Below are 14,535 nucleotides of genomic sequence, written 5' to 3' on the forward strand. Positions count from 1 at the left end.
GGAAGGAAGGAAGGAAGGAAGGAAGGAAGGAAGGAAGGAAGGAAGGACAAGTAAAGAAAGATGTCTTAAATTAACTTCAAAGCAATATGGCAGAGCTTAAAAAAAAATGAACTCAGTGCCCGCTTTGATAGAACTACTGTAACAGTCACTTTAAGATAGAAATGAATCTTAATTTCAGGAGAAATAAGTGAAAAACTTTGTTTTAAAGTATGTAACCACAGAGAAACCTTAAAAGGGGTAAGATAAATTCTTAGTGAAGAAAGCCCAGAAAATAATTCAAATATTTACATAGAACATTTTTTTCCTGAAATACCCTGAAGACCAACATGGCTAAGATCTTCAATTTCTTACCATTTCTTCTTTGCATGTGAGTGCGTGTGTATATGCATACATGTATGTGCATTTGTCATATGTGGTAGAGTGGAATGCAAATGTGCACCCAGGTATGCACATCTAATGTCAGAGTGAGGCTACACATGTCTCCCTCTGTTTGCTTTTTGCTCTCTTGCCTTGAGACATGGTCTCTCAGTGAACCTGAAGCTCACGGTTTGGCCTGGCCTGGCTTCCTACAAGTTTTCGCGACTGACTTGACGCCATCACTCACCCCTGAAGTTACAGGCACAGATCATCATGTCATGCTCTCCATGGAGGTTCTACAGATGTGTACTGTTCCTTGAGCCTGCAGAGCACGTGCCTGGTGAGAGAGCTCACTCACTATTTCGCCTTTAAACATAAATTTGTCTCATCAACGTTTTTGCATGTGTTTCATCGGTAGAGTTGGACAGTTTGAAGCATCAGGACACTTTCAAATGATCAAACCGAAGTAATTATAACATGCCTGTGGTATAAAAACAGTGAGAATCTGCATTTCTATGTGAAATATGTGTCACATTATGCTTAACAAAACACTCTAATGTACAGATTATCAAAGGCCTGCTTCCTCTGCATTGTTAGACGTTTTCTCCAATTCCGTCATCTCCTAGCTTCTGGTATACTTTTAGAAAGACTCACACATGTGCATTTCTGGAGAATGCTTATCAAACAATACTAACAGATGCATATTAGATCCCTAAGTGGTTATTTGCAACCACAAGCATTCGTGTAAAAATGAAAATATGGTAAATTATTTCAATTTTCAAAGGGAAGACATATATAATGAAATAAGTAAGCACATTTTTTAAGATTTATTGCTGCACATTATGGTCTAAATTGAAGGAAAAAAAAAACCATGGAAACACCTTAAAACTGAAGGATGAGTTGCTAGCTTATATTAATGCATGTATTAATGCACAGTACTCTCTGCCTCCCAAACCAAATTACTACAGCACTTATATGTGAAATTATTTAGTTATCATAAGTGCACATGAAAATTAAACTCATTTCTTTATTCCAGATCATATGCATTCTCTATGCCACTATGTTTTTCAAACTACCAGCTTCCAGATACCCCACACAGGTCAAAAGATTAAAACTTACAAAATGAACCAATTGTATAATGCAATTGTTTTTATTTAATGACTTAAACATTTTATAGCAGATCAAAAACTTCTGTCTTAAAATACATGTCAAATAAAATGCAGTTTACCTGATATTTAGCTGAACAAATAGTGGTATACACTACTGAGAGAGTTTTCCATCCACCAAGATACATACATGCAAGATATATATATATATATACATTAAAGATATATAAATACATGATACAATGATACATACATGATGTGATTTTCTTAAGCTCATGAAAACAAAATCTCTGGACCTCAAAACCATGTTTGAATAAAACAAGCTGACAGTATGTGACAGATTGTGCCATGGAACTTACCATGCATTCCTAATGACATTATCAAACTTTTAGAAATAGTAATATATATTTATAAATATATATATTTATACACACACACACACATACACACAAAGGCTATGAGAACAGATTTGTGGTGTCACCTTAGAGTGTGTTCTCAATAAAAACTTTACAGCTTCTAAAAACAAATTTTGTACATGTCACAACCAGTATTCACAATGACAGAATATCAAGCTGGCTTTAAAATTCTAAATAATCTATATTTCAGGAGTACCTATTATTCTGACTTTAATAAATAATACAAGTATCAATTTCCTATAAATATTGGACAATAACAAATCTTTATTCTGTGGGAGTACCTGCAAAACTAAAGGCCAGCAGAGTAAGAACCTGTGTGAGGCAAGAAGTAAATTCGGTTCAGCAAGAGATAGTTAGCCAGTGTTGGTTCAAACTTTTGAAGTCTGACCCCACAGTTTATTCTAGGCTTATTTAAGTAAAGTACAACTTTGTAGAAAAGCTTCCTGGAAACAATTATCTCAATTCCATGTATGTAATAAAGCTTAAGGCATGACTAGATCAAAACTTTTACAAAGTACATATGACTTCTTCCATAAAAATTGTATAGGTTATATAGCTTAAAGGCCTCAGGGAAGATATGGAGTGGTCTGGGTCATACAGATAATGTTGAAGTGATGGAGCTATTAAGTACATATGATATCTCACCTAAGGATGGGTTCTGTTTACTAAGAGAAAAAGCTAAAGTTAAAGGTCTAGGGAGGAAGAATCTGGGATAAAAATAAGAGTCTGGGGGAGACAGCTGTGGCCTAACCCTACAAATAGTACAAATCACTAGGCATTAACTACATCCACCCCCAGAATTCTGGTGGAAAACAAGTATACATCTCTTCCATTAAAGAGACAAGCTTGCGTGTTTAACATTCTAGGTTTTTCTGGTGCTTATCTGGAAACACAAGGAACTCATGCCATCTTCATTATCCAACTACAAGCATAACACAACATAGAGGTTCATAAAAAAAAAACTATACAGACATAAAAAAGAGAAAATCAGTGTACAATTTATTTTTTATGTCCATCTTATTAATCTACATGTAAAGACACATAATAAATATAAATACAGAACCTACTACATTCATTATGTTTCCTTTGCTGACATATTTTTTTATTTTATTTTTTTCTTATCAGTTACATTTTATTAACTATGTATCACAGCTGTATCCCACTCCCTCATTCCCTCCCAATCCCACCCTACCTCCCACATCTCCACCCTGCCCCTTTCCAAGTCCACTGATACAGAGGACCTCCTCCCCATTCATCCAATCCTGTTTTATCAGGTATCTTCAGGACTAGCTGCAAAGCCCTCCTCGGTGGCCTAAAAGGACTACTCCTGCCTTGGGGGGTGGGGAGGTCAAAGAGACAGCATTGTTTTCCTGTAAGAAATAGTCCTTGTTCCCCTCACTATGGGAAACCAATTGGTTACTGAGCTACCACAGGCTACATCTGAGCAGAGGTTCTAGGTTATATCCATACATGGTCCTTGGTTGAATGTCAGTCTCAGAAAAGACCCTGTGCCCAGATATATTTGGTTCTTGTGGAGCTCCTATCCTTTCCATGTCATACTAACTCCCCTTCTTTCATATGATTCCCTGTACTCTGCCGAAGGTTTGGTCATGGGTCTTTGTATCTGCTTTGAAAACACTGCTAGTTAGAATCGTTCAGATGGGCTAGGTAGACTCCTGTCATACATTCAATGCACATCCCATCTGTCTTACTAAACGAGGATTGATCATCTTACCCCATGTCTGCTCTATTGAATATCTTTTTTAAGAGTATAGATTTCATTATGTTTATCATATCTTATAGGTCTATAAAAGTGAGTATATACCGTGTTTCTCTTTCTCCTGGGATATTTCACTAGGAAGATCTTTTCTAGATCCCACCATTTGCCTGCAAATTTCATGATTTCCTCCTTTTTGATTGCTGAGTAGTATTCCATTGTGTAAAAATACCACAATTTCTGTATCCATTCCTCCGTTGATAGAAATCTGGGTTGTTTCCAGGTTCTGCCTATTACAAATAAAGCTGCTATAAACATGGTTGAGCAAGTATCCCTTTTGTGTACTTGACCAAACGTTGGGTATATACCTAACAGTGGTATAGCTGGTCTTGAGGAAGCACTATTCCTAATTGTCTGAGAAAGCGCCAGATAGATATCCAAAGTGATTGTACAGATTACATTTGCACCAGCAGTGGAGGAGTGTTCCCCTTTCTCCACAACCTCTCCAGCATGTGTTGTCCCTTGAGTTTTTGATCTTGGACATTCTGATGGGTGTGAGGTGAAATCTCAGGGTCGTTTTGATATGCATTTCCCTGATGGCTGATGAGGTTGAGCATTTCTTTAAGTGTTTCTTTGCCATTTGATATTCCTCTGTCGAGAATTCTCTGTTTAGCTCTGTTCCCCATTTTTTAATTGGATTACTTGGTTTGCTGCTTTTCAGCTTCTTTAGTTCTTTGTATATACTCGATATTAGTCCTCTGTCAGATAAAGGGTTAGTGAAGATTCTTTCCAAATCTGTAGGCAGGCATTTTGTTTTGACAACAGTGTTCTTTCCTTTACAGAAGCTTTTCAGTATCATGAGGTCCCATTTATTGATTGTTGCTCTTAGAGCCTGTGCTGTTGGTGTTCTGTTCAGGAAGTTGTCTCCTGTGCCAATGAGTTCTAGGCTCTTCCTCACTTTTTCTTCTAACAGATTTAGAATATCTGGTTTTATGATGAGGTCTTTGATCCACTTGGACTTTAGTTTTGTGCAGGGTAATAAACATGGATCTATTTTCATTTTTCTGCAAGTGGACATCCAGTTGGACAAGCACCATTTGTTGAAGATGCTGTCTTTTTTCCATTGAATGGACTTGGTTTCTTTGTCAAAAATCAAGTATTCATAAGTGTGTGGGTTTATTTCTAGGTCTTCTATTCGGTTCCATTGATCCTCCTTTCTGTTTTTATACCAATACCATGGAGTTTTTATTACTATTGCTCTGTAGTACAGCTTGAGATCGGGGATGGAGATACCTACAGATGATCTGCTGTTGTACAGGATTGTTTTGGAGAGTTTGGGTTTTTTGTTTATCCAAATGAAGCTGTGAAACTTTTTTTCAAGATCTGTAAAGAATTGAGTTGGTATTTTGATGGGAATTGCATTAAATCTGTAGATTGCTTTTGGCAGGATGGCCATCTTCACAATGTTAATTCCATCAATCCATGAGCATGGGAGATCTTTCCATCTTCTGAGATCTTCTTCAATTTCTTTCTTCAGAGACTTGAAGTTTTTCTCAAACAGGTCTTTCACTTGCTTGGTTAGTGTCACCCCAAGGTACTTTATGTTAGTAGTGGCTATTGTGAAGGGTGTTGTTTCCCTAATTTCTTTCTCGGCCCTTTTGTCTTTGGTATACAGGAGGGCTTCTGATTTTTTTGAGTTGATTTTGTATCCTGCTACTTTGCTGAAGGTGTTTATCAACTGGAGGAGTTCTCTGGTTGAATTCTTGGGGTTGCTCATATGTACTATCATATCATCTGCGAATAGTGACACTTTGACCTCTTCCTTTCTGATTTGTATCCCCTTGATCTCCTTTAGTTGTTTTATTGCTCTGTCTAGGACTTCAAGTACTATGTTGAAGAGTTGTGGAGAGAGTGATCAGCCTTGTCTTGTCCCTGATTTCAGTGGGATTGATTTAAGTTTTTCTCCATTGAGTATGATGTTGGCTATAGGCTTGCTGTATATTGCCTTTACTATGTATAGATATGTGCTTTGTATCCCTGATCTCTCCAAGACTTTAAACATGAATGGGTGTTGGACTTTGTCAAATGCTTTTTAACATCTGAGGAGATGATCATGAGGTTTTCTCCATCAGTTTGTTTATGTGGTGGATTATATTGATGGATTTCCGTATGTTAAACCACCCTTGCATGCCTGGGATGAAGCCTACTTGGTCATGGTGGATGATATCTTTGATGTGTTCTTGGATTCGGTTTACAAGTATTTTGTTAAGTATTTTTGCATCAATGTTTATAAGAGAGATAGGTCTGAAGTTCTCTTTTTTTGTTGGGTCTGTGTGGTTTAGGTATCAGGGTGATTGTCGCTTCATAGAATGAGTTTGGTAATGTACCTTCTGTTTCTTTTTTGTGGAATAGTTTGAGGAGAATTGGTGTTAGCACTTCTTTTAAGGTCTGGCAGAATTTCGCGCTGAAACCATCTGGCCCTGGGCTTTTTTTGTAGGGAAGACTGTGAATGACTGCTTCAATTTCCTTGGAGAATTTAGGGCTATTCAGTCTTTCTACCTGATCTTGACTTAATGTTGGAAGATGGAACTATTAAGAAAAATGTCCATTTCATTTAGGTTTTCAAATTTTGTGGCATATAGGCTTTTGTAGTATGACCTAATGATTGTTTGAATTTCCTCAGCGTCTGTAGTTATGTCACTCTTTTCATTTCTGATTTTGTGATTTGGATAGATTCTCTCTGCTTTTTAGTTAGTTTGGCTAAGGGATTGTCTATCTTGTTGATTTTCTCAAAGAACCAGCTTTTTTTTTCATTGATTCTTTGAATAGTTTTATTTGTTTCTAATTGATTGATTTCAGCCCTGAGTTTGATTATTTCCAGCTGTCTGCTCCTCTTGGGTGTATCTGCTTCTTTTTTTCTAGGGTTTTCAGTTGGGCCATTAAGTTGTTTGTATGTGATGTTACAAATTTCTTCTTGCAGGCACTTAGTGCTATAAATTTTCCTCTGAGCACTGCTTTCAATGTGTCCCATAAATTTGGATATGTTATGCCTCCATTTTAATTGAATTCTAGGAAGTCTTTAATTTCTTTCTTTATTTCTTCCTTAACCCAGCTGTCATTGAGTAACAAAGTTGTTCAGTTTCCATGTGCGTGTCGGCTTTTTAATATTTCTGTTGTTGTTGATGTCCATCTTTAGTCCATGGTGGTCAGATAGAATGCAAGGGATTATTTCAATCTTTTTGTATCTGTTGAGGCTTGCTTTATGATCAACTATATGGTCTATTTTGGAGAAGGTTCCATGTGGTGCTGAGAAGAAGGTATACTCTTCTGAGTTTGGATGAAAAGATCTGTAGATGTCTATTAGGTCCATTTGATTTAGGGTTTCTGTAAGTGTTTTCATTTCCCTATTTGTTTTCTGTCTAGTTGATCTGTCCCTTGGTGAGAGTGGAGTGTTGAAGTCTCCCACTATTAGGGTTTTAGGATCAATGTGTGATTTAAGCTTTAATATTGTTTCATTTACAAATGTAGGTGCTCTTGTATTTGGGGCATAGATATTCAAAATTGTGATGTCCTCTTGGTGGATTTTTCCTTTGATGAGAATATAGTGGCCGTCCTTATCTTTTTTGATTAACTTGGGTTGAAAGTCTATTTTATTAGATTTTAGGCTGGCTACTCCAGCTTGTTTTCTGGAACCATTTGCTTGAAAAACATTTTTCCAGCCCTTTACTCTGAGGTAGTGTTTATCTTTGTTGCATAAGTGTGTTTCTTGGATGCAACAGAATGATGGATCCTGTGTCCCTGCAACCATTCTGTTAGTCTGTGTCTTTTTATTGGGGAGTTGAGTCCATTGATGTTGACAGATACTAGTGACCAACAATTGTTACTTACTTTTGATGTCGGGTTGGTGGTGTCACTGAGTTTCATTGCTTGTATTCTTTTGGCTTTTTTGTTGTGTGGTTATCTATTTCCTCTGTTTCCTTAGATGTAGTTGTTTTCTTTTGTTTGGAGTTTCCCTTCTAGGAACTTCTGTAGAGCTGGGTTACTATGTAGATATTGTTTAAATTTGGTTTTGTCATGGAATATTTTGAATTCTCTGTCTATGTTGATTGAGAGTTTTACTGGGTATAGTAGTCTGGGTTGGAATCTGTGGTCCCTTAAGGACTATTTGATTTCTGTCCAGGCCCTTCTGGTTTTAATAGTTTCTGTTGAGAAATCTGGTGTGATTCTGATAGGTTTACCTTCAAATGTTACTTGTTCTTTTTCCCTTGCTGCTTTTAGAATTTTTTCTTTGTTCTGAAGGTTCAGTGTTTTGACCATGATGTGACGTGAAGAGTTTCTTTTCTGGTCTAGTCTACTTGGTGTTCTGTAGGCCTTTTGTATGTTTATGGACATCTCCTTCTTTAAGTTGGGAAAATTTTCTTCTATAATTTTCTTGAAAATATATTCCGGAACTTTGAGCCTGATGTCTTCTTTTTCTTCTACTCCTATTATTCTTAGGTTTTGTCTTTTCATGGTGTCCTTGATTTCTTGGATGTTTTGTGTTTGGAACTTTTCTAATTTTATTTTTTCTTTGAGAGATGTGTCAATTTCTGCAAGTGTATCTTCGGCTCCTGAGATTCTTTCTTCCATCTCTTGTATTCTGTTGGTGATGCTTACCTTTATAGTTCCCGATCTTTTCTCTATGTTCTACAGCTCCTGGTTTTTCTCTATTTCTGTTTTCTTTATTGATTCTACTTCTGTTTTCATGTATTGCACCATTTCCTTCATCTGTTTGAATGTGGAGCCCTGGTTTTCAATGACAGCTTCTATTTTTTTGTCTGTTTCCTCTCTATGTATCACTAATTGTGCCTCTACTTCTTTGCCTATAATTGCCTGTATTTCTATGAGAGCTTTGTTTATTTCTTCTTTATTTGCTTTTATTTGTGTGGACATTTCTTTGAGAGCTTTGTTCATTTCTTCTTTCTTTGCCTCAATTTTCATGGTCATTTCTCTGAGAGCTCGATTTGTTTCCTCTTTGTTCTTTTCGATTTCTTTGGCTATTTCTCTGAGGGCTTTGCTCATTTCATCTTTATGGGCCTCTAATAGCTGAAGAAACATAGTTTTGAAGTCTTTTTCTTGTATATCTAGTGAATTGAAGTGTCCATTGTTTTGTGGGGTTGCTGGTGAGGTCATTATGTCCTGATTTTTGTTGGGTGTATTCTTATATCTGCCTCTAGCCATCTGGTTATTTATAACCTTCACTGTTTCTTCCTTGAGTTTGTAGCTCAGGCTATTTGTCTCTTTCTGTTTTCTGGACTGTTTTTTTCAGGAAGTTGAGAGAGGTTCACTGGTTTGGGAGTGTTTTGTGGTTTCAGTTTTGCCTAAGTAAGGAATGTGATGCTGGTACTATTCGCATGTGCTTTTAGAGGGCACTGTGTGCATTTGTGGATTCTCTGACTATTGCAGTGGCCTGTAGGCCACTATTATGCAGTTCTGACTGAGATCCAGGGATTGTTTGCCTGGATTACTCTGGTGGGCCCACAAGGCAGAGGCTTCAATGTTGTGGTTGCTATCCCAAGAATCCCTATGATGCTCACACTAGGGGTGTGGGTGGCAGAGATCTCGTCTGGTTGCTTCTGTGGAGAGCCCCTGGGTCTGTGGCAAACTTTCCCTAGAAGGCTCACTCAGTCTCTTGCAGGACCATTTGGAATGCACCGGGGTTCCCCTTGCTCTCTACTCTCTGATTTGGTCCTGCTGTGGAGAATGCGTGGGTAGGCTAACAGTCAGCTCTGTGACACTGTGACTGAAGGATTCGGTGTCCACCTTTCCTGTGTGCTGCCTCTCTGTCCTTTCCCTCTGCCAGGAGGGGTTATGTTGACTGGTCCCGGGGTAGTGTGGGAAAAAGTTAGGTTGAGTGTTCTCAATCCCAGATCCCAGGCCCAGATCTCTCTGCCAGAAGCAGAACCTATGTTTGCTGATTCCAAGAGCGTACCACACATGGTTGAGTGTCCTCAGATCCAGAGCTTGGGTTTTTCTGCCAGTGGCTGCTGGGTGAGCTGGAGATGGTGTGCTGTGTCCTGTGGTAGGCTGCCCCTCTCTCCTTCCCCTCTGACCTTCCCCTCTGCTAGGGCAAGCTAATGGCAGTGCTCTCAGGGGAGTGCCATAAGGGTTTGGGACTTTTCAGTCCCAATCCTGAGCCGGGGTTTCTCTACCAGGGGTTGGGGGCCGCCAGTGTTAGGACTTGGTGCTAGACCTTATTGCGCTGGGCCTGGGAGAGTCTCAGAACGTGTTGAATGACCACAGTCCCAGATCCCGAGCTGAAGTTTGTTTGTTAGGAGTAGCCGGCAGCAGTGGGGTCCAGGCACTGTGAAGCAACTGCGCCCGTCTTTATCCTTCTTCTCCACCCTGGCAGGGTTATGGAGGCGTTTGGGGGAGTGCCCGAAAGGATTGGGTTTTCTCAGCCCCTATCTCAGGTTGGGGTACAGACAATGTGGTCTGTGGCAGATTCTGCTGGACGCCTCCTGCCTCCTCTGAAGAGGGAGTAGGGATTTTGAGCTGGGCGTGCAGCTGCTCTCTGTGTGGCGGGAGCTCAGTTGTGATGGCAGCGGGTACCCTTGGTCAGCGAGACCTTCCAGGGAAAGACTGGGTGACCCGTGATCAGTTTCACAACTTTCCTTCTCCATGGGGTTTTCTTGCGACTGGGACTCTCAGTCTCTGGCACCCTTGTGCACCCCGATCAGCCTGGGAAAGTGATCAGGACATGCAGGCTTGCAGCTCCAGCCAGGAGACCCAGAGCCCTTATTACACTGGATATCTTCCGTGTTCTGCCTGGGCAGCCGAGAGTGGACCTGACTGATTCCCACGCCGTCGGAGCCTCCCCTCACCTGGGAAACATGATCTCTGTAGTTTTAGGGCCCAGAGTTCAGTCTCCTGGTCGCTACGTGGAGAGTGTTGTCCTGCTTCTCAGACACAGTGTTCTCTAGGAGCCGCCATGTTGGCCCCCTCCCTTTACTGATATATTAATGTAAATGCACACACAAATGTACGAGCTATGATTTATTTAAGTAACAATATATCGCCCACCAAAGCAGATAAGAGCATGATTGAGAAATCAAAATTCAATGCATGTAAAATAACAGAAATAATCAAAACTGCAATATGAAATTTGCCAATTCCGTGACAATATAACTAATTTCCAAATGCCACAAGAGATGATGCATGACAATGAAATGAAGGAACACCTTAACACGAACCACCCTGGGAACAAAACCTGGAGGGGAGCCCCGCTGACACTGGTCTGTCAGGACACCTACTTGGTGCTCTGAGGCAAGGGAGTCACAAGCACAGGCCTTCACTGGCTGTATGGTGAACTGTAGAGGAGCCAAGGCAATGTAGTCACTCCCTGCCTCATCATACAAAGTCATAGGAGAGCTGCCCTTTTCATTGTACCTGCAGACAGTGAGCCTGTCCTATGAGACAGGTCCTAGAACCTGTCTCTATAGCCTATGTTGAGATGCTCAGTCATCTTCCCGATGTATAAGTCAAGCAGGTCTGAACCAACATTATTTAATTGAACGCAGGAATGTGAGACACCAAAATTATTACAGTGACAAACTTAAAAATATTGGGCTGAGAGGAGCTATTTTTTTTTTTTTTTTTTATAAAATACATGAAGTTTGGTACGTACACTGAAGCAGTTTCTGCCTGTTTCTTAAAGGGCATAACAGACACTTCACAATGATTTTTGCGACTGAGGGGGAAAATAGTCAAACAACACCATCTTTGCCCCATACGTAAATTATCTATGATTATTAAAGTCAAATTAAGAAATTAATGTACAAAATTCAGCTCCAAAAATGCTGAACTCAGTAACTATTTATTAATTCATATACTTCAGTTTGACCTGAATATAAATAAATAATAAATAAAATTGAACATAAATAAACATTTTAACTAAAAATTTAAACGTAACATTACAGAGAAAATAAGACTGTATTCTTTCATACTGGTGTAAGGATAAGGAATATAAATTAAGGTAATTAATGTAGAGTACATATGTAAATATTTCTAAAATTAGTAAAGCCCTTGACTATCAAGTTATATTTTAATGAGATGACCTCCACAGTCTTAGACATTTGATTATTTGTTCCATAGTTGGTGGCCTTGTAAAGGATGTGGGTCACTGGAGGTGGGCTTTGGAAGTTGAACGACGCCTGCTATTTCCAATTCATTCTCTCCAAATCCTGCATCCAGTTTGAAATGTGAGCTTTTAGCTTGCTGCCCCAGCCACAAAGCCTGCCTGCTGCCCCATTCCAGCTGCCGTGATGGTGATGAGCTCCAGTCTCTCCAGAACTACAAGCCCAAAACAAATGCCACCAGCAATACTTCCATAGTCATTGCTTTTTGGGGTTTAGAACCGAACAAAGAGATGTCTCAGTGGGGTAAGTGCTCTCTTTACATGAGAACATGAGTTTTGAGTCCCAGAACCCACAGAAATGCCTGGTATGGTGGAGAACACTTGCAACTTCACTATCGGCTGTAACAGTGACATGATGATTCCTGGAGTTCAATGCCCAGTCAGTCTAGCTAGCATAGCAAGTCCCAGGTTCAGTAAAAGGGACCTGATCACAAAAATCAAAGTGGAGAGCAAAAGAAAAAGTCACTCATTATCAACTGCTGAGTAATACAAAGACTGGCTATCATTTCTCATTCCTGGTGTTTATCACCGGTCAGAAACAAAACATAAGTGAAAACTTATATACTGACTCTATATCACTCTCCCAGAAAAGCTGTCATCAAGAAAAACAAGTGCCAGCAAAGGTGACACAGGACAGAAGGGTGTCTATAATTCTGATCAAAATGTGAACCAGAATAGATAATGTAGAAATCAGAATGGAGTTAAAAAAAACAACAAATCAAATCAAAACAACAACAGCAGCAAAACCCACTTTAAATTAGAAATACAATTTTTTTTGGTTGTGTACCTAGGATTCATTTCAGCATAGTACCAAGAGGCAAACACGTATAGTTTACTGCTCCCCTATTCTTAGTAGTCCACAAGTTTAGGAGCAGAAGGTGAATGGATAATGAAAATGTGATAGACAGTCAGTATAATGTTATTCATTAATAGAGACTGAGACCATGTCATTTTCAAGAATTTAGTTGACACTGCAGATCACCAAAATAAAGTGAGGCTCAGATAAACATTTCCCATTGTCTTTAATGTATGGGGTATATAATAAAAACAAACAAGTACATCAAATTAGGAGGTTTGCTCATAGGAAAGTAGAGACCAGGAGTAGCAGGAAAAGAAAGACTGAAAAGCACATATATACCATTAAAGTATATTGCGTATATGGATGAAAATTATAGTGTGCAAACACCATGACACAAAGAAACTAGTATTAATAATGATGAAGATATTGAGCCACCACTCAAAATTATAGATGACAAATGTTATGCTTAATCATTTAAACTATGATACATTGAGGATGGCAATAACATTGAAGACAAGAAAAAAAAAGAAATAAAGACACGTGTTTTATTTCCATTCCAATAACAAATAAGACACTATTTGAAGTAGAAGGGTCAGTGAGAGCAATTTTATTCGTGGCATTTGGTATTATTTAAGAGGACTCAGGAAACCTTGGAAAACAAACTAACAATTGATGATTGTGAAAGCTCAGCAAGCATTTGTCCAATAACATTTTGAGATACATTTTATGTATTTCCTGATAGAGCATGAAATGATTTTGCTAAAAGTTCAGACGTTAAAAAACAAAACAAAACAAAACAAAAAAACAGGTCATTCACTAGATTTTAAGAGAGAAGAAGGGACTAATATATCAAAGAGGCTGGATTTGGATCTCCATTTTTGTACTTATCCACAATGACTAATTCATAAGTGTATAGCACAAGTAGACAAATATTCAGAGGAAGTAAGTAAAAACTTCTAAAAAATTCATTAAAACTATGTGTTAGATTGTTCTTTATCTGATGAAAACTGTATTTTCTCAAAAGAAGTCTGTGTGTTTTTACCTCTTCATGTGTGTCGTATCAAACTCACTCAATTTTGTTACACCTCTAGCAAAGGGAACAAAACCCAGCTTAAAACAGTTAAACTCTTTCTGGCTTAAGAGTTTGCATTGTTCAACATCCAATGATCTGGAACAATTTATGTCATCTGTACAAGAGAATATAGGTTTCTCCTAATCAGCTACTGTGGTGCCTGTGCATAGATGTGCACAGATACAGAAAGCTGGATATTCCCGTCAGAACTGTATTTGAGAATTTCTAATTCTAAGTGTTATTTCACAGTTATCTACTGCTAAGATTGAAACAAGGTATGTGTGAATGCATGTGCTTGCAGAATTGTTTCTTCCAGTGAGTCAGAATGTGATTCTTTGTACTTTAAATTTTATAGCCTAAGTTTTTTTCTTAGTACTTCTTTTTCTTATCATTGGGACAACATATACATTTTAACATATATGTATGCGTTTTGGATTAGTGTATTTAGTAGAAACATGCAAAAGGCATGAGTTATGTCAAAGGGAATAACTGTTTGTGAGCCACACCTGATGCCAGAGTATGAGCATACAGAAGCTGCATACAAAGCTGTGTGCTATAACATCCACCTGCCTTCTCAGGACTCCTATGCTAACACGAGATTTTATAAAATTCATGTAAAAATTTACTGGCCGGACAGCCTGGAATACTCTGTTAAGTGGCATAAAAATGAAAGACACTTCTTGAACAAGATAAAATGCAAAGAGGAGCTACTGAAAGTTTTCCTTAGATGATATATAGATAGACAGGCAGACAGACAGACAGACAGACAGATAGACAGGCAGGCAGATAGATAGGTAGATAGGTAGGTAGATAGATAGATAGATAGATAGATAGATAGATAGATAGATAGACAGATAGATAGATATAGATGAAAGGTAGGTAGGTAAGTAGG

Source organism: Psammomys obesus, unplaced genomic scaffold (genome assembly GCF_907164565.1).
Source record: "Psammomys obesus unplaced genomic scaffold, mPsaObe1.curated_primary_1811, whole genome shotgun sequence".
In the NCBI taxonomy this organism is placed as follows: Eukaryota; Metazoa; Chordata; class Mammalia; order Rodentia; family Muridae; genus Psammomys; species Psammomys obesus.